The following is a 21,165-nucleotide window of genomic DNA, read 5'->3' as shown; positions in this document are numbered from 1 at the left end:
CCTCATCTAATCACTTGAAGGCATTAAGAGGAAAAAACTACAGTCCTCTGTGGAAGAAGAAATTGTGCCTCCAGACTTCCTTTGGACTCAAACTGCCACATCAGTTCCTCCCTGGGTCTCTAGCCTGTTGACCTGCCTAACAAATATCAGACTTGCCAACCCTCACAGCTGCAAGTATGAGCCAGTTCCTTAAAATCTGTGTGTGTGTACCCACATATCCTATTGGTTCTATTTCTCTGGAGAACATTGACTAATGGAGACATTTTCTGAGCAAAGGAAAACAGACAATAGTTACTAATTTGCATCTAAAATATGTGGAATCAGGGCGCCTGGGTGGCGCAGTCGGTTAAGCGTCCGACTTCAGCCAGGTCACGATCTCGCGGTCCGTGAGTTCAAGCCCCGCGTCGGGCTCTGGGCTGATGGCTCAGAGCCTGGAGCCTGCTTCCGATTCTGTGTCTCCCTCTCTCTCTGCCCCTCCCCCGTTCATGCTCTGTCTCTCTCTGTCCCAAAAATAAATAAAAAAAAGTTGAAAAAAAAATAAAATATGTGGAATCATACACCTACAAAATGTTCTTTGACAGATACCGACCCAGTTGATTAAGGAATCTGTTTCTTAGTGATTTATCTTTAACCACCTTCAAATTTCTATTTTCTAGAAGTCTTTACAATGTGTCCCAATTCTGCATTCTATGCTTGAAGGCAGTGTAGTCAAGACACTCTTAGGTAAGAGAACCCATAACCCAGCAATACATCCAAGACTGTTCACTCCTAAACCTGTGGAGAGGATTGTTCATACTTTTTGCAAACTCTTATTTCAACTCTGATAAGGAATTAAATTCATGTTAGGTACACGTTTGATACATTCCCAGAAACAAAGGAAACTGGCACTAACTGCTGTTAAATAGCATTTGGGACACAAGCCAATGGAAGAAATGAAAGTGTAACATATGATTGAGACTCTGTCTGACCTAGCCCCCTCCGCCCAGGCTTGGCTGGAGTTCTGACGCTCTGTGTGATGTTCCATGTTTGCAAAATGGTTGGCTATTTGAACAAGAAGGGTCACACAAAGAATGAAATGTCAGCTTTAGGAAGGTGATTTGTATTGCGTGAGGGAATACCTCCTACACAATGCCCGCAGAAGGAACCGTGTCCTGTAAACAACTTTCACTGCTTATGTAGTAGTCCTTGTGGCAAAGCCAGAGAGCATTTGCGTCTGCTGAAGGAATTAAAAATGAAACAAAACAAGAAGCCATGAAAAATTACATAGAATAGAGGTCAATTCACAGATGTCTAATCCAGGCTACGTTTAAGAAGCATCCCATTCTTTTCCACATCACGTTAGAAGATGGTGATCTTGAAAAGATTAAACAGGAAGGGGAGGATTAAAAAGAGGACAAAATATGGAAGGGCCAAGTTAGGAGTTAAGATCATTCAAATCATTCTTATGTGCTCTCTTTTTCTTCCCCTCTTTTGGAAGCTGGGGAGGTGGTGTGTATCTCCTAGAGTAACATGACCCACCATAAACCTCATAATGTCAAAAACTGGAGACTTATTTATCATCCACATTAAAGACAGAAGCCATGCAGCTGTGGCCAGGAGTGATATTAGAGGAGCCAAAAATGAAAGCAGACAGCAGTATAGGCGTGGATTTAAAACTAAGGCTTTTATTACAGAAGGCACAGATAAGAACAGATGGGTGAACAGAATGGACATTTGCATGTACAGAGGAAATGTGGTTAGCTAAAAAGTAGCACTGATTTAGGGAATAAGGAGCTGTTCTGGTTCCACGTAGCCTTCCCATGTGGGATCTTGGTGGAATGACAGTCTACTTTCTGCCTTTCTGTTTTGTTTTATTTTATTTTATTTTATTTTATTTTATTTTATTTTATTTTCATTTTATTTAATGTTTATTGATTTTTGAGAGACAGAAGAAACAGAGGGCGAGCGGGGGAGGGGCAGAGAGAGAGGGAAACACGGAATCCGAAGCAGGCTCCAGGCTCTGAGCTGTAGACAGAGATCCTGACGCGGGGCTCCAACCCATGAACTAGGGGATCATGACTTGAGCCAAAGTCGGATGCTTAACTGACTGAGCCTCCCAGGCGCCCCTATTTACTGCCTTTCTAAAGACATTAATAACTATTTTAATTTATACACTTGCAAGGCAGTGGACCCTGCCCTGAACATTTAGCACAGCGCCTGGGACCCAGCAGACTGCCATATATGGCTGAAAAATCAGACAATTTCCTCAAGAGATATTCCAAAATTAACATATCAGTATTTTGCCTTAATATGTTATAAGATCATCAGAATTAAGTCCTGGGGAACTTATTTTCAATCATCCAATTTCGGTTTCTGATTGTATGTTCTTGGACAAGACAATAATCCTCCCAGGCTTCAGCTTCATCTGTAGGGTTTTCAGATTCTCTTTGGCATTAAAATTCTGCTTCTGTGAACGTAGCTTCAGGGCACCCACAGCTTAGACCACTTAAATCTTATTTTACAATTCAATCCCATTCAATCATAAATATCCAGACAATATTTAAGTACCTAGTATGTGCACGATGCTGCCTGAGCGGCTTGAGGTACGTGACTTTGTGAGTATGAAGGCCTGCCCTCGACATCAAGGAGCAGACCCTCAGAAAGGGTGGAAGGTGTGACATGAAGGAAGGGTCAGAAAGTTCTAGAACCCCTCAGGGCAAGTCTTATCTCCTTCATACCGGGATAGTGACATTTTATTTTATTTTATTTTTTTATTTTATTTATTTTTTTTTATGACGTTTATTGACAAATTGGTTTCCATACAACACCCAGTGCTCATCCCAAAAGGTGCCCTCCTCAATACCCATCACCCACCCGCCCCTCCCTCCCACCCCCCATCAACCCTCAGTTTGTTCTCAGTTTTTAACAGTCTCTTATGCTTTGGCTCTCTCCCACTCTAACGTCTTTTTTTTTTTTTTCCTTCCCCTCCCCCATGGGTTCCTGTTAAGTTTCTCAGGATCCACATAAGAGTGGAACCATATGGTATCTGTCTTTCTCTGTATGGCTTATTTCACTTAGCATCACACTCTCCAGTTCCATCCACGTTGCTACAAAAGGCCATATTTCATTTTTTCTCATTGCCACGTAGTATTCCATTGTGTATATAAACCACAATTTCTTTATCCATTCATCAGTTGATGGACATTTAGGCTCTTTCCATAATTTGGCTATTGTTGAGAGTGCTGCTATGAACATTGGGGTACAAGTGCCCCTATGCATCAGTACTCCTGTATCCCTTGGGTAGATTCCTAGCAGTGCTATTGCTGGGTCATAGGGTAGGTCTATTTTTAATTTTCTGAGGAACCTCCACACTGCTTTCCAGAGCGGCTGCACCAATTTGCATTCCCACCAACAGTGCAAGAGGGTTCCCGTTTCTCCACATCCTCTCCAGCATCTATAGTCTCCTGATTTGTTCATTTTGGCCACTCTGACTGGCGTGAGGTGATACCTGAGTGTGGTTTTGATTTGTATTTCCCTGATAAGGAGCGACGCTGAACATCTTTTCATGTGCCTGTTGGCCATCTGGATGTCTTCTTTAGAGAAGTGTCTATTCATGTTTTCTGCCCATTTCTTCACTGGGTTATTTGTTTTTCGGGTGTGGAGTTTGGTGAGCTCTTTATAGATTTTAGATACTAGCCCTTTGTCCGATATGTCATTTGCAAATATCTTTTCCCATTCCGTTGGTTGCCTTTTAGTTTTGTTGGTTGTTTCCTTTGCTGTGCAGAAGCTTTTTATCTTCATAAGGTCCCAGTAATTCACTTTTGCTTTTAATTCCCTTGCCTTTGGGGATGTGTCGAGTAAGAGATTGCTACGGCTGAGGTCAGAGAGGTCTTTTCCTGCTTTCTCCTCTAAGGTTCTGATGGTTTCCTGTCTCACATTTAGGTCCTTTATCCATTTTGAGTTTATTTTTGTAAATGGTGTGAGAAAGTGGTCTAGTTTCAACCTTCTGCATGTTGCTGTCCAGTTCTCCCAGCACCATTTGTTAAAGAGGCTGTCTTTTTTCCATTGGATGTTCTTTCCTGCTTTGTCAAAGATGAGTTGGCCATATGTTTGTGGGTCTAGTTCTGGGGTTTCTATTCTATTCCATTGGTCTGTGTGTCTGTTTTTGTGCCAATACCATGCTGTCTTGATGATGACAGCTTTGTAGTAGAGGCTGAAGTCTGGGATTGTGATGCCTCCTGCTTTGGTCTTCTTCTTCAAAATTCCTTTGGCTATTCGGGGCCTTTTGTGGTTCCATATGAATTTTAGGATTGCTTGTTCTAGTTTCGAGAAGAATGCTGGTGCAATTTTGATTGGGATTGCATTGAATGTGTAGATAGCTTTGGGTAGTATTGACATTTTGACAATATTTATTTTTCCAATCCATGAGCAGGGAATGTCTTTCCATTTCTTTAAATCTTCTTCAATTACCTTCATAAGCTTTCTATAGTTTTCAGCATACAGATCCTTTACATCTTTGGTTAGATTTATTCCTAGGTATTTTATGCTTCTTGGTGCAATTGTGAATGGGATCAGTTTCTTTATTTGTCTTTCTGTTGCTTCATTGTTAGTGTATAAGAATGCAACTGATTTCTGGACATTGATTTTGTATCCTGCAACTTTGCTGAATTCATGTATCAGTTCTAGCAGACTTTTGGTGGAGTCTATCGGATTTTCCATGTATAATATCATGTCATCTGCAAAAAGCGAAAGCTTGACTTCATCTTTGCCAATTTGGATGCCTTTGATTTCCTTTTGTTGTCTGATTGCTGATGCTAGAACTTCCAGCACTATGTTAAACAACAACGGTGAGAGTGGACATCCCTGTCGTGTTCCTGATCTCAGGGAAAAAGCTCTCAGTTTTTCCCCGTTGAGGATGATGTTAGCTGTGGGCTTTTCATAAATGGCTTTTATGATCTTTAAGTATGTTACTTCTATCCCGACTTTCTCAAGGGTTTTTATTAAGAAAGGGTGCTGGATTTTGTCAAAGGCCTTTTCTGCATCGATTGACAGGATCATATGGTTCTTCTCTTTTTTTTTGTTAATGTGATGTATCACGTTGATTGATTTGCGAATGTTGAACCAGCCCTGCATCCCAGGAATGAATCCCACTTGATCATGGTGAATAATTCTTTTTATATGCTGTTGAATTTGATTTGCTAGTATCTTATTGAGAATTTTGGCATCCATATTCATCAGGGATATTGGCCTGTAGTTCTCTTTTTTGACTGGGTCTCTGTCTGGTTTAGGAATCAAAGTAATACTGGCTTCATAGAATGAGTCTGGAAGTTTTCCTTCCCTTTCTATTTCTTGGAATAGCTTGAGAAGGATAGGTATTATCTCTGCTTTAAACGTCTGGTAGAACTCCCCTGGGAAGCCATCTGGTCCTGGACTCTTATTTGTTGGGAGATTTTTGATAACCGATTCAATTTCTTCGCTGGTTATGGGTCTGTTCAAGCTTTCTATTTCCTCCTGATTGAGTTTTGGAAGAGTGTGGGTGTTCAGGAATTTGTCTATTTCTTCCAGGTTGTCCAATTTGTTGGCATATAATTTTTTATAGTATTCCCTGATAATTGTTTGTATCTCTGAGGGATTGGTTGTAATAATTCCATTTTCATTCATGATTTTATCTATTTGGGTCATCTCCCTTTTCTTTTTGAGAAGCCTGGCTAGAGGTTTGTCAATTTTGTTTATTTTTTCAAAAAACCAACTCTTGGTTTCGTTGATCTGCTCTACAGTTTTTTTAGATTCTATATTGTTTATTTCTGCTCTGATCTTTATTATTTCTCTTCTTCTGCTGGGTTTAGGCTGCCTTTGCTGTTCTGCTTCTATTTCCTTTAGGTGTGCTGTTAGATTTTGTATTTGGGATTTTTCTTGTTTCTTGAGATAGGCCTGGATTGCAATGTATTTTCCTCTCAGGACTGCCTTCGCTGCGTCCCAAAGCGTTTGGATTGTTGTATTTTCATTTTCGTTTGTTTCCATATATTTTTTGATTTCTTCTCTAATTGCCTGGTTGACCCACTCATTCGTTAGTAGGGTGTTCTTTAACCTCCATGCTTTTGGAGGTTTTCCAGACTTTTTCCTGTGGTTGATTTCAAGCTTCATAGCATTGTGGTCTGAAAGTATGCATGGTATAATTTCAATTCTTGTAAACTTATGAAGGGCTGTTTTGTGAGCCAGTATATGATCTATCTTGGAGAATGTTCCATGTGCACTCGAGAAGAAAGTATATTCTGTTGCTTTGGGATGCAGAGTTCTAAATATATCTGTCAAGTCCATCTGATCCAGTGTCTCATTCAGGGCCCTTGTTTCTTTATTGACCATGTGTCTAGATGATCTATCCATTTCTGTAAGTGGGGTGTTAAAGTCCCCAGCAATTACCACATTCTTATCAATAAGGTTGCTTCTGTTTATGAGTAATTGTTTTATATATTTGGGGGCTCCGGTATTCGGCGCATAGACATTTATAATTGTTAGCTCTTCCTGATGGATAGACCCTGTAACTATTATATAATGTCCTTCTTCATCTCTTGTTACAGCCTTTAATTTAAAGTCTAGTTTGTCTGATATAAGTATGGCTACTCCAGCTTTCTTTTGGCTTCCAGTAGCATGATAAATAGTTCTCCATCCCCTCACTCTGAATCTAAAGGTGTCCTCAGGTCTAAAATGAGTCTCTTGTAGACAGCAAATAGATGGGTCTTGTTTTTTTATCCATTCTGATACCCTATGTCTTTTGGTTGGCGCATTTAATCCATTTACATTCAGTGTTATTATAGAAAGATACGGGTTTAGAGTCATTGTGATGTCTGTATGTTTTATGCTTGTAGTGATGTCTCTGGTACTTTGTCTCACAGGGTCCCCCTTAGGATCTCTTGTAGGGCTGGTTTAGTGGTGACAAATTCCTTCAGTTTTTGTTTGTTTGGGAAGACCTTTATCTCTCCTTCTATTCTAAATGACAGACTTGCTGGATAAAGGATTCTCGGCTGCATATTTTTGCTGTCTAGCACCCTGAAAATCTCGTGCCAATTCTTTCTGGCCTGCCAAGTTTCAAAAGAGAGATCAGTCACGAGTCTTATAGGTCTCCCTTTATATGTGAGGGCACGTTTACCCCTTGCTGCTTTCAGAATTTTCTCTTTATCCTTGTATTTTCCAGTTTCACTATGATATGTCGTGCAGAAGATCGATTCAAGTTACGTCTGAAGGGAGTTCTCTGTGCCTCTTGGATTTCAATGCCTTTTTCCTTCCCCAGTTCAGGGAAGTTCTCAGCTATTATTTCTTCAAGTACCCCTTCAGCACCTTTCCCTCTCTCTTCCTCCTCTGGGATACCAATTATGCGTATATTATTTCTTTTTAGTGTATCACTTAGTTCTCTAATTTTCCCTCATACTCCTGGATTTTTTTATCTCTCTTTTTCTCAGCTTCCTCTTTTTCCATAACTTTATCTTCTAGTTCACCTATTCTCTCCTCTGCCTCTTTCATCCGAGCCGTGGTGGTTTGCATTTTGTTTTCCATTTCCTTTAAAGCGTTTTTCAGCTCCTCGTGACTGTTCCTTAGTCCCCTGATGTCTGTAGCAAGAGATTCTCTGCTGTCCTGTATGCTGTTTTCCAGCCCAGCGATTAATTTTATGACTATTATTCTAAATTCACTTTCTGTTATATTATTTAAATCCTTTTTGATCAGCTCATTAGCTGTTGTTATTTCCTGGAGATTCTTCTGAGGGGAATTCTTCCGCTTGGTCATTTTGGATAGTCCCTGGTGTGGTGAGGGCCTGCAGGGCACTTCCCCTGTGCTGTGGTGTATAACTGGAGTTGGTGGGCGGGGCCGCAGTCCGACCTGATGTCTGCCCCCAGCCCACCGCTGGGGCCACAGTCAGACTGGTGTGTGCCTTCTCTTCCCCTCTCCTAGGGGCGGGATTCACTGTGGGGTGGCGTGGCCCGTCTGGGCTACTTGCACACTGCCAGGCTTGTGATGCTGGGGATCTGGCGTATTAGCTGGGGTGGGAAGGCAAGGTGCACGGCGGCAGGGGGGGCAGGCTTAGCTCGCTTCTCCTTAGGTGATCCACTTCAGGAGGGGCCCTGTGGCAGCCGGAGGGAGTCAGATCGCTGCCGGAGGTTTGGCTCCACAGAAGCACAGAGTTGGGTATTCGCGCGGAGCGAGCAATTTCCCTGGCCGGAGCTGGTTCCCTTTGGGATTTTGGCTGGGGGATGGGCGGGGGAGATGGCGCTGGCGAGCGCCTTTGTTCCCCGCCAAACTGAGCTCTGTCGTCCGGGGGCTCCGCAGCTCACCCTCCCTTTGTCCTCCAGCCTTCCCGCTTTCCGAGCAGAGCTGTTAACTTATGACCTCCCAGACGCTAAGTCGCGCTTGCTGTCTGAACACAGTCCGTCAGGCCCCTCCGCTTTTGCAAGCCGGACTCGGGGGCTCTGCTTGGCCGGCGAGCCGCCCCTCCGCCCCGGCTCCCTCCCGCCAGTCCGTGGAGCGCGCACCGCCTCGCCGCCCTTCCTACCCTCTTCCGTGGGCCTCTTGTCGGCACTTGGGTCCGGTGACTCTGTTCTGCTAATCCTCTGGCGGTTTTCTGGGTTATTTAGGCAGGTGTAGGTGGAATCTAAGTGATCAGCAGGACGCCCGGTGAGCCCAGCGTCCTCCTACGCCGCCATCTTCCCTATTTATTCGATAGTGACATTTTAGAAGGAAGGAAAGTAGAATGGAGGCCCACTTCACCCAGGGCTCTGGACCCAGAGCTGCAGGACAGCTTCCTGAGGGGAGAAACTGAGTGTGTTTGGGAAAGAGTGAGCGTTCGTCCTGAGCAGCATTACCGCGTATGTAGAGAGGGGCAGGGCGGGTAAGGTCGAGGCCTTCAAATGCAGAACACAGAGATCAAACTGAATCGACTCAGCATCTCTGTGGAAGGACAAGAGAGCGTGCATGTGGCGGGGAAGTCAGAAAGCAGCGAGGAGAGGAGAGGAGAGGAGAGGGACGTGCCCATCCAGGAAGACCTCGGCAATGGGCGGTGATGGGACGGCTTCCTATGCCTCACCTGGTTAGTTACTAGAACACGCTGTAAAAATGGCACGTGGTAAATGAATGTGGTTGTGGGCTCTGGTACTGAGACCCTGTGCCTCCAGGGCTGCTTGCTTGTTTGGCTGGGGTGTCCCCTGGAAGTAGCTTTTGGAGCCTGCTCTTGCCGTCACCATGGTGGGGGGGGGGTTCGCTTTTCCTCTTGGCTGATCTGTTGCCTTTTTTTTTTTTTTTTTGGCTGTTCAGCAGTGGTTTGGTACATGTCTGGGCAAAATGGCTGTCGATGATCTTTCCACCCCACCTCTACCGCACCCCCCCCACCCCAATCCCACAAGGACATACCACTTCATAAGGCAGTGTTGGAAATGGGAAAATGATGAGTCCCTCCGGCTTTAATTGTTGACTTTTCGTCCTTTTTTTTTTTTTTTTTTTTTTTTTTGGCTAACATAGACAGCAAAACAAATGAGGTTGAAATAAATATTCTTAGCTACTCATCACAATCATAATAACTAAATGACCATTGCTATTCTACCAGGAAGATAATGCATTAAGGCATATTCCACTTCTTGTTTTCATTGCTTATTTTTAACCTGCCTGCTCATTTTTGTTTGTTTAAGCAACTCCTAGCATTTTTTATGCCTTCTTGAAGTGGGAGACCCCCAAAGTTTCATGCAGCAAGGGCGTAGAGAATGATCCTGCATAAAAGGGCTGGTGGCCTGGCATTGTGTCTCCCAGGATATTTATAGGGAGTGGCTCAGCTAGGAGTCCAAGGGGGCCATGGAAGGCTGAAGTCCTCCGATCACTCTTGTGTGGACCCCTCCCTCCCAACCGGTCAGCGTTGCTGACCTCTCCTTTCTATTTTTGTTTTAAGCAATTGGACCACTGAATAGCCTCTCCTCATTTTACTACTTTCTTTGCAGTAAATCTTTTCAAGATTTTTGTCTCTCTTTGTCTATTTTTTGGCAAAGCTTCTTTGTATATGCTTTGAGTTTTTATCAGAAGGTTTCTATTGGAATCTTTCTCTTTGGTACCTTTTTTCCTATCGTATTTTCATTTACATGATCTTGCCCTTTTGCAGATTGAACAATGGATCCTTCATACTTCAGTTTTAGATGTTTGGTTATCTTGACACATGTAATAACAGATACTTCATGCAACTGTGACTGTCAAAGTTAATTCAGTTTTGCTTGCAACCGCTGTTTTAATGAAATTTGGATTTTTTTTTCAGCTCCCACTCTTCCCCACTTGTGGCCTTTTACTTATTTGGAAATATAATATTTGTTACATAGTTGAATTATATGTTGTGCCTTTGTGGTGGATAGCTGTGCCTCTAGAGCCACCTTTCTAAGTTTTCAGCATGTTTGAATGTGTTGTTTCTACAGTGGGCAGAGAAGCTCAACTTACAGCTGTTACTTCTAACTAGTTGCTCTAGAAATGATACACCCACAGTTTTCAGCAAGGTTAACGCATTGCTTTATCTGTTGGGTAACTAAAACACACACACACACACACACACACACACACACACACACACACACCACAACGCAAAACTTATGGTTGACAAAAGAAAAATTATGGTGCACAAAGAAAACACCAGAAAACAAAAAACAAAGATAAAAGGCAGAGCAAAAACCTCCTCAAAGTAGGGCATTTGTTTAAAGTTGCTAAACTACACATTTTGGACCCTAAAAATGTTTGTAAAAAGTGCTCTGAAATTATTAGACCACAGTACTTCTTTAGAGTCTGAAAAACATTTTGAGGCTCTGTGATGTGGAGCAGGGAGTCTGGGCTGGCCAGGAAGGCGGTGCCATCAGGAGCACTGTGACAGCCTAGGAGACAGGAGAGTGGCGGAGAACTGAAGGTCTGTCGCTGCATGTGTAGAGACAGCCTGGGGTGGAAGCCAGGGCGTGACAGAGCCGACAAGATGGGAGCTTCGTCAGAGAAAGGAGATGTTGGCTAGCTAATGCTTCAGAGGAACCCCAAGGTTCTGTGTGCGACTGTGTGACCAAGGTTCTGTGGTGAAGGAGGTAGAGCTGGAGGTCGCTGGAGCTGAGGTGGTCAGGGACCAATGAGGGCCAGCTACCAGGTAGTCTCCATGGATGATGATGTCTCTCAGAAGCTGGCAACTCAGGAGAGCGGAACTGTGAGCCAGAGAAAGATGTGCCCCTTCTCATCGCCCTCTATAACTGTCAATCCATAATTCAGGCTCTGCTTATTCAAAAAATAACATGCCTTAAGTACCAATCATATGCCAGCCACTGCTACTGGAGTTACAAAAATACATCGGGCATGGTTCTGAGTCTGGGGAGCTGACTGCCTGACCGGGGAGGGGAAACATGTACTAGGGATCTCAGGCAGAGCTTGCTACTCACAGGACTTTGGGCGGCAGGCTGGCCGTGTAAATGGTGACGTCAGCAGGTGCAGTATGTAGAGACTATTTGGTAAATGCAGTGAACCAAGGGTCTCATGGCTTACCTAGAGGAGATGGCTGTCCCTCCATGTTAGCGAATCTTTGATTTTCTTTTAATGCTTATTTACTTATTTATTCTGAGAGAGAGAGAGAGAGAGAGAGAGAGAGAGAGAGAGAGAATCCCAGGCGGGCTCCGTGCTGTCACAAAACTTGAGATCGTGACTTGAGCCGAGAGATCAAGAATCGTTTGCTTAACTGACTGGGCCACCAGACGCCCCCGATTTTCTTTTTAAAGTCACAAATGTAGACTTGTGGAGGTACCATCTCCCAACTTTAAAATTTTAGCAAGTGATTAAAAAATTAAAAGCACTGTATAAGCCAATGATTTATGAACTCTGATTTAAATAACTGGAGCTTCAGGCAGTCTTGGGTTCTGGTTCTGGCCCTAATCTACTGGTGATCTTAAACAAATCACAAAACTTCCCTGGGCCTCAGTGACCTCATCCATGAAATGGAGCAGTAAGCTGCAGAGGATGAGCTCTGGAGTTTTTCCTACTTCTCTGAGTGTATGAATTCAATGTCTAAATAGACTTCTAATTGATTTCTGTCTACAAAGAAGGGTTGGGGGGCCACCTGGGTGGCTCAGTCAGTTAAGCGTCCGACTTCAGCTCAGGTCACGATCTCATAGTTTGTGAATTCGAGCCCCACATCCAACTGTGCACTGACAGCGAGGAACCTGCTTGGGATTCTCTCTGTCTTCCTCTCTCTCTGCCCCTCCCCCCCCCCACACTATCTTTCTGTCTCAAAATAAATAAATAAACTTAAAAAAAAAAGGAAGGTGGTAAACACAAGGTCTGTGTTGTTTTTTTTGTTTTTTGTTTTTTGTTTTTTTACGTTCCTTCTTCTGAAATGTAGTGTCAGCAGAGAGCTGCTGCTCTGGAGGAATTCATTATTGGACCAGTCTTGGCTACCTGGACTCTCTGGGGCCAGATTGGCCGCTACCATGATGCACTTTGTGTCTCTTGCCCTCTCCCATGCTGTAGTCATCAAGGGAGGCAGGGTGGCATAATGGAATTGTCCAGAAGGCCAATATGCTGGAACCTCAGACCTGTTTCTTCCTGATCTCTGTGATTGGGAAAGTCATTTCCCCTCTGTCCCAGATGTCAGCCGCTGCAGAGCTGGAAAAAAGAATGTCCTCCCATAAAAACTGCATGCTTCTCTCCGCCAGAAGAGAAACATATCATCCCTTGTATGCGTGTCTATTTGTTTTTCTGCTTTGCCTTGAGTGCTACCAAGTTTACCAGAAAGCAAATATCTGGATCGAATTAGCTTAAATTTTTAAGTCAGAGAATCCCTCGGACTAAATTAGAATTTAATGTCGTAATGGCAGCTTTTTAAAATTGTCTTCAAAATTGCTGTTAGAGGCATTATTCAAATGGTTGCTCAGCGTTTCTTATGTGGTGAGCAGAGGACGCCTTCTGTGAGGCAGGCCGCAGGCAGGACTGTAGGTTGCTAATTCGCTTCCCACTCAGCTTTCGTTTTGCCGAGTGAGGTGTGCATGGAAGGGCATGAGCTGAATTGCTGGGACAGATAAAGAGGATTTTTAGAAACTGTGGGTGAAGAATTGGGGAGTAGGAGGAGAGAAGGAAAAGAAAACTGAGCTGAAGGGGGAGTGGAGAAGAGACCTTAGGATGGACAAGGACAGAGACGGCTAATACAAGTTGGATGAGGTTTTGTCTTGTGCTTAGTGACGTAGTCTTTTTTTCATCTCCCCGCAAAACCCTCAGGAAAATCTTCCTAGTGATTTTTGCTGCTGTTTTGAGGTGAACATTGGCTTCAAGGTGTGCAGGGTGAGCAGAGGCCACATAAATGGTCCGGCCATCCATGGGTTATACTGATAGAAGATCCCCCATTAATATTTTCTCACCAAATGTTGTTGCCAGGAAACAGTATGGCTTGCCAAATAAAAGTGTATGCTTCCTTCTGCCTAATGAGAAATTCATCAGATGCTTTATTGGTTTAGCTTTGGGTAAACAAGGTTAGAAAAAGATTTAGTGCTTCATTGTATAATATCACTAGTTCCTAGTACATTGCTTTTTTTTTTCTCTCTTTGTAATTTATGATCTCTCTTTCCTGTGTTTATTTTAATTGTAGATCTTGAATGTTTTAAAGACACCTCAAATTCATGTTTTAGTGTTTAGTTTTAAGTTTTGTTTTTTTTTTAATTTTTTTTTTTTCAACGTTTATTTATTTTTGGGACAGAGAGAGACAGAGCATGAACGGGGGAGGGGCAGAGAGAGAGGGAGACACAGAATCGGAAACAGGCTCCAGGCTCCGAGCCATCAGCCCAGAGCCTGACGCGGGGCTCGAACTCATGGACCGCGAGATCGTGACCTGGCTGAAGTCGGACGCTTAACCGACTGCGCCACCCAGGCGCCCCTAGTTTTAAGTTTTAAGACACTCCAAATCACTTGTGGAAGCCAAGGAAGGTCTAAACCAGCACCATCCAACTTAACATTCTGTGTCAACAGAGATGTTCTGTATCTGTGCTGTATCAGTGGTGGCCACTAGCCACATGTGGCCCTTGAGCATTTGAAATGTGGCTAGTGCAGTTGAGGCACTGAATTTTTAATTTCATGTAATTTCAATGAACATAAATTGAAGTTTAAGTAGTCATCTGTGGCTAGTAGCTGCCATATTGAACAGCACAGTCCTGACCATTTATAAATAAACAAATACTTCTGAACATCTGAAAAGGGGTCCTTCTCAAGTTTGCATGTTCTTTTTTTTACAGGATTGATTAACTTAGAAAAATCTTTTTGTATAATAAGGAAAAATTATTGCATTGTATTTGTGTAGTATAGAATTATAAGGAAGTTTAAACCCTATTAATTTACAAAAATAGCAAAATTAACCAAATGCTTTCTATTTCCTGGAGCATTGGTGGTTCCACTATCGACTTACATCCCAATTTTTACTAAAGGACTAACCGTGACTGTCTAACCATCAGAACTAACATAATTCTTATTTTAATAGGAAGTTTGTGGGAGACAGCCTAAAAAATAAATTTTAGTTCCATTTCTTGACCTGGATGAGTGTTTGCCCAGAGATTCCCTTTATGACTGTTTAAATGTCCTTACATTTTTAATGAACTTTTCTGTATCTATGTTAATTTTCACAATAAAACACACAAAAAATGAAGGTTAGTCTCTTTCATGTTTAGAGGCATAATGTGATAGAACCATAAAAGTGTCCATTTCATAGATTAATTAAGGAAAAATGAGAATTTATTATATAAGAAAAGTAGCATTTCTTTTTTTTTTAATTTTTTTTTTTAACGTTTATTTATTTTTGAGACAGAGAGAGACAGAGCATGAACGGGGGAGGGGCAGAGAGAGAGGGAGACACAGAATCGGAAGCAGGCTCCAGGCTCCGAGCCATCAGCCCAGAGCCTGACGTGGGGCTCGAACTCACGGACCGCGAGATCGTGACCTGAGCTGAAGTCTGACGCCTAACCGACTGAGCCACCCAGGCGCCCCAGAAAAGTAGCATTTCAAGTCAGTACGAGGGGAATATGAGTTGCTTAACAAGTGGTGATGGGAATATTCTTGTATATTTAGGATAAACTATGCATTTGAATTTACATTTAGTGGGATCAAACTATTGCCATTGGAATGCACATTTTTCCCAGGAGGGTATGTATGTGTGTATGTATGCATGCATGTATGTATCTATGTATTTAGAGAGCATGAGCTGGGGAGGGGCAGAGAGAGAGGGAGAGAGAGAATCCCAAGCAGGCTCTGCACTGTCAGCACAGATCTCACAAACTGTGAGATCACTGGGACCTGAGCCAAAATCAAGAGTTAGAAGCTCAACCAACTGAGCCACACAGGCACCCTCAATAAGGTTTTCTAAATGAATAGGTGTTGGGTATATTGTTTAGCTAACCAAGATCAAAGTGTGTCACTTAAATTTGCATTTACATTTGAAATATTTAAGAACAGACCTTGATACCACATTTCCCCATGAAGTCCCTGTTACATTCAACTTTAAATAAAGCTGGCAAAAGGAAAAATCTCAAATGGTTAGAGAGCTAGAATGTAGTGGCAAACGAAAATGACTAAAAGGCTTAAATTAAAAAAAATTATTTTGGAAAAGATGTTAATTAATCTTAAGAATTTTTTTTCCATCTTTTACCTAAAGATTTTAATTCTTTTCCTTAATTTTAATTTCCATAGGTTGAGATCTTTTCATTAATTGTTACCCCCAAATTAATTCTAGGTAGATCAGTGTTTACCCAGAAGAAAATAAAGTCAAAAAGTAGTGAAAACATTGATGAGAATTTTTTATAATTTTTGAATGGAAAAGGGCCTTTTAATGATAATGTTAAACTCAGGAGCCATAAAGAAAAATAATCATAAATTTGAGTCTAAGTTTCAGAAAATCTCTTTCTAGCAGCCAACTTCATAAAGTAAAAGCACCAACTTATTCACAACATAATGGCAATCGACAGTCTGATTTCCATAAAGCACAAAGAGCTCTTTCAAATTAGTTTTAAAAATACTAACAGAAAAGGAGCAAAGTATCTAAACAGGCATTTCACATAGAAAGGAACAAAAATGGCCAATGAATAGAAAATATTCAGTATCAATTATTAAAAAGATTCAGATTGAAAAGCAAGTTCATCATTTTTAAGGAAATAGAATCCTTTCACCTTTCTTTTTTAATATTTATTTATTTTTGAGGGAGAGAGAGAGTGCGCGCACACAAGCAGGGGAGGGGCAGAGAGAGAAGGAGACACAGAATCTGAAGCAGGCTCCAGGCTCTGAGCTATCAACACAGAGCCTGATGTGGGGCTGGAACCCACGGACCTCAAGATCATGACCTGAGTCCAAGGTGACTGAGCCACCCAGGTGCCTGGGAAATAAATCATTTCAATCGGCCTGCAGAACTATATTAATGTATCTATTTCTTCCTCAATTTTAAATTTACTATGTGTACCTTTAGCAGAATCTTGGGCAAATGTTCTCTGTGAACATGACCTCTTCACCAATTTGAATGGCTTTTTAAAAAAAAAAGACAATATTAAGTGCTTACAGGGATGCAGGGCAATTGGAATTCTCAGTCATTGCTGGCAGGAATGAAATGTACAGCCACTCAGGGAAAAAAAAATTGGCAGTTTTTTTTTTTATTTTTATAAAGTTAAACATACACCAACCATATAATCCAGCAACCCCACTCCTAGGTTTTTACCCAAGAGTACTGGAAACTTTTGTTCACGTAAAAACTTGTACGTGAATGCCAAAAACTGGAAACAACACAAATGCCCTTCAACTGGTAAATGGATAAACAAACCATAGCACATCCAAATACTTGGATGCTATTCAGAATGGAATAAAAGGGAACAAATTACTGGTTCACGTAACAACGTGGAAGAATCTCAAGTGCCTTGTGCAAAGTGAAAGAAGCCAGACTCAAAAGACTACATTTTTTATGATTCTAATTATATGACATTCTGGAAAATGCAAAATTATAGGAACAGATCAGTGGTTGCTAGGGGTGAATGTGGGGGAAGGGTCAAGTACAAAGGGGCAGCGCAAGGAAATCTTCGAGGATGAGACGGCTGTTCTGTATCTTCATAATGGTGCCCTGATGGCATGCATTTGTCTGACTCATAGACACCAAAAGCCGTGAATTAGACTGTATGTGAATTTAAATTTGAAATAAAAAAAAAGTTTTATTTATTTATTTTGAGAGAGACAGAGACAGCATGAGCAAGGGAGGGGGAGAGAGAGAGAGAGAGAGAGAGAGAGAGAGAGAGAGAGAATCCTAAGCAGGCTCCACACTGTCAGCACAGAGCCTGATGCTGGGCTTGAACCCACAAAACTGCAAGATCATGACCCTATCTGAAACCAAGTCAGATGCTTAACCTACTGAGCCACGAGGCACCCCATATGTGAATTTAAAAGGAGAATAAAAAGGTAATGGATTTCTAAATTAAATAATGGATTGAAAACAATGACATCTTTCCTTTTTGTTTTTGTTTTACTTAGATTTGGTTATCTATGCTCTTGTTTTGGGAAATAGACTTCTTCTAGATTAATGTATAACATACACATAAAAATGCACAGATTATAAATGTATAGCTTGATTATAAATGTCACAACTATCATGTACCGAAGTAACCATCACCTGGATCAAAAGACAGAACATCATCACAGGCCTCTCCTCAGTCTCCTTCCTCCCTCCCAGCTGGAGCCAATATTCTGACTTCTAACACCATAGACTAGTTTGGCCTGTTTTTGAATTTCATGTAAATAAAATCATATAGTATTGAATATTACACTCTTAATAGGCTTAGTTATATTTCGAACTAGTGTTCTACATAACTAAATATAGATATGCCAAGTAACAATGGGGAGACTGAACAGGGTAACCACTATGATTTCTTCTAGGTCTCAACTTTGGAGTCTGTGAGTCAAGAAAATTGTGAAATATTTTTTGTTTGAAATATGTTTTTGGCTGACAAAACTTACCATGCTTTTTAAGCTAATCTAAAGGCATTTGGGAAATGCACACCATACTGTTTCTTTACAATCTCTAGAATATTTTTCTCCAGTATTATATTCCCTAGTATGGGTAGACATCGGTCTTAAAATTGGCCTGACATACAGATCGTGTCATATGATATATCCTTGGTAGTTCACCAAATGATGATCTATGAACTTTTCCTGCTTTGTTCTTTTGAGATCATGCTTGACTTTTGCTCAGCTATATTTAAAGCTGTAAGGAGAAGAGACTTGTTGAAAAATAGCATACTGAAGTCTGCTCTAAACTTGAACATTTGGAAAACTCCAGTAAAAGTAAATCCATACAGCAGTTCTAGTCCCAGCTTGATTCCTGGGTGATTGGGTCCAAGATCCTTTATGAATTGGTGTGAGTGTGTGTGTATGTGTGTGTGTGTGCATATCTGCACACACACACACAATCTTGTAGGTGCCCTTTGTGGTGTAAGTTAATTATGCAGGTTTTTGTTTTTGTTGTTCTTTCCAGTGAGAGAACCTGGAGTATCAGTTCTGAGTTTCTGGGTTGGGATGGGTTTTATTTTCTTAGCAGTAACCAGGCCACAAAAGAGAAAAACAATGATCTCTGACAATGAAAAAATGTCTTGAAAAATAATATCAATAACAAATACTAACTTTTAAGGGTTCAGTGTGTTCCCTAACGGATTCAAAGCCTAAGTTAAATATTACACACTTAGATCCTTTTTCACAAAGCCCGATGAACCAGCTGCTCTTTCCATTGTCAGAGTCAACCGCAACCACACAGCTCAAGTGAAGGGTGTCCCCTGGCTGGGTGTGACCAGCAAGGCCACCAAAACCATGGATTCCTTGGTCATTATAACTAAAAAATGCTCCAACAGCTGGCTTTTATGAACAGGACTCAGCCAGAAGACTCTTTGTGTTTTCCCCGTCCACCTTTGTGTTAGAATTCTAACCCTGGGTGTCTTCCCTCACAGTGAGAGCTTTAATGTAAATGAAATGGTTGTTGTTGTTGTTCGTTTCTGAGTTTGAGAACATGGCATAGTTCACATATGTAATTATAAACAGCCCCCATAGGACTCAATACAAGTTGGGGCGGAGGGTCTATGATTACAATGAGAGAGTGTTGGTGTTGGAAGTCTACTTCTTTTCATTCAGCATATGCATTATTGGGCTCAAGAAAGTACATGGCTTGCTTAAGTTTCCATTGGTATGATTTTATAATCAAGCACTCTTTTCCTGTTTCACTGTTTATTCTCCCAAAACACACTGAAATAGTTTGGGATTGTTGCTGTGGAAACGTGTACATTGGGGTAGTGTCTTGAAATTTTAGTTAAGATATTTAGTTAAAGGGATTTATTGGCCCACGTAATGGGATAGTCTGAGAGAAGGTGGTCTTTAGGAATGGTTTGATTTCATACTTTAGTGATGTCTTCCAAGACCGGGCATCTTCCCCCATTTTTCTATTTTCCCACGTAGCCCTCCATGGGGTCATCTCTTTACGGTTACAAGATGGTTGCCATGAACTCCCATTCGTATCGAAGGCATAAGTGAGGGGTCATTCTAGAAGCTCCCAAAAGACCACATCAAGCTACTCCTCCCATCTCATTGTCCTCAATGTCTGATGGGTCTGTTCCTGAACCTGACCTGTGGTCAGGGGATCAGGTTATGCTGACTAACTTAACCCTGAGTCATATGTACTGTTCTGAAGTCACATTCCTCTAAAGCATGTGCACGGCACTGATGGAAATGTGGACAACAGAATCGTGGTAGCTGCCAAGAAAGGGGAAATGCTGGTAAAGAGGCAACCTCAGGGCTAAGGTTGTAAATATCAGAAATCAACCTGATTATTAGCTTCAGTAAAGAGTGGGAAGGAATCACATGGACACAGGTGTGTCTTGTGGAACCCAAGGGCAGGGAAGCCTATTGTTGGGGGAGGGGTCAGGAGTCAAGAACCTAAGAGCCACCAGACACCAAACTGTTACTTCTCCCTTTCTCTCCTTACCCGTCTCCCCCCCCACCTTCTCTCTCTCTGGTTTTATCTTATCACAGGGGTTTTATCGTTTATCCAGAGACCATCAGATCCTGTGCCTCAGTGCAGATGGCAAAAGATGGCTATCTCTCAACTCCTGAATTTTTATGTTCGTCCACCTTCAGTCACATAAACAGAAGCTGACTAGCGTCTCTGATTTCCGGTCCCTCATTCCTGGGAGAATCTGTTCTGGCAAGCTCAGGTCAGGCACCTGTCCTGACATACGTGGGACACACTGGTCCAGGAAGGCAGCCAGGACCCACCTGTGCAGTGTGGGGCAAGATGGGGTACATGGCGGGGTCAGTGGCTCTTAGAGAAGCCAGGCCAAGAGGGCACCCTGGAAGGCCCCGCTAGCAGAAGGAGTTCAGGCCCTGGATAATGGTTGTCCTCCGAGGTGCTCCTGGTCCTGGGGAACAGTGGATGGGGAAATTCCTTTTTCTGGTTAACCCACCTCTGCTCGGGCCAGGGTTCTCAGGTTTGGAGCACAGAGAAAGAGACGCTCAAAGAGGAAGACACAGACTGCATGGGTCAAAAAGGAGAATCCTTGCTTCTAAATAATTTCCGAAATTTGAGGAAATTCTACTTTGCAACCAGAAAACTGAAAAGAGATATTTAGTGAATCACAGGGAAACTTTTCTAGGGTTTGAAGCTAAAAATTGGCCATGTCAATGACAGCCCGTCCACAGGGATCTCTTTCAAACCCAGATGTTTGCCCTGATGATCTCCTAGTGAGCCGGGCAGCTTCCTCCCGAGATAGCACATTCCCAGGGTTCTCAGACTTAGGTGTCCTGATCTGTTTACTTTTGGCAGCCCCACCCTTTCCTCTGGGAGGGTGAGTCACCGGCTGGGGTGGTGATGTCTGAAGTCTGAGAGCAGAGTCAGACGTGCCTCTCTGGGGGGCTTAAAACTGTCAATTGCAACAAGGGGTCGTTTTGACCTTACCCTACAGGATAAAGCTATCAGAGAGGTTTTCTCTGTTTTACTGTTTTACAACTTCCTCCCCAACCTAGAACAATAGCCTTATAAACAGGCAGGAAATCTTATGTGTGTCTACTGCAGGGAAAGGGAAGTGAATACAGCGGTTGGCGCCTTTTATGTTATCTCATTGAACACAGGCTGGGGTTGTTGGATTTGACAAGTGACAAATT

Source organism: Lynx canadensis, chromosome B2, assembly GCF_007474595.2.
Source record: "Lynx canadensis isolate LIC74 chromosome B2, mLynCan4.pri.v2, whole genome shotgun sequence".
Classification (NCBI taxonomy): Eukaryota; Metazoa; Chordata; class Mammalia; order Carnivora; family Felidae; genus Lynx; species Lynx canadensis.
This window is presented reverse-complemented; position numbering follows the sequence as displayed.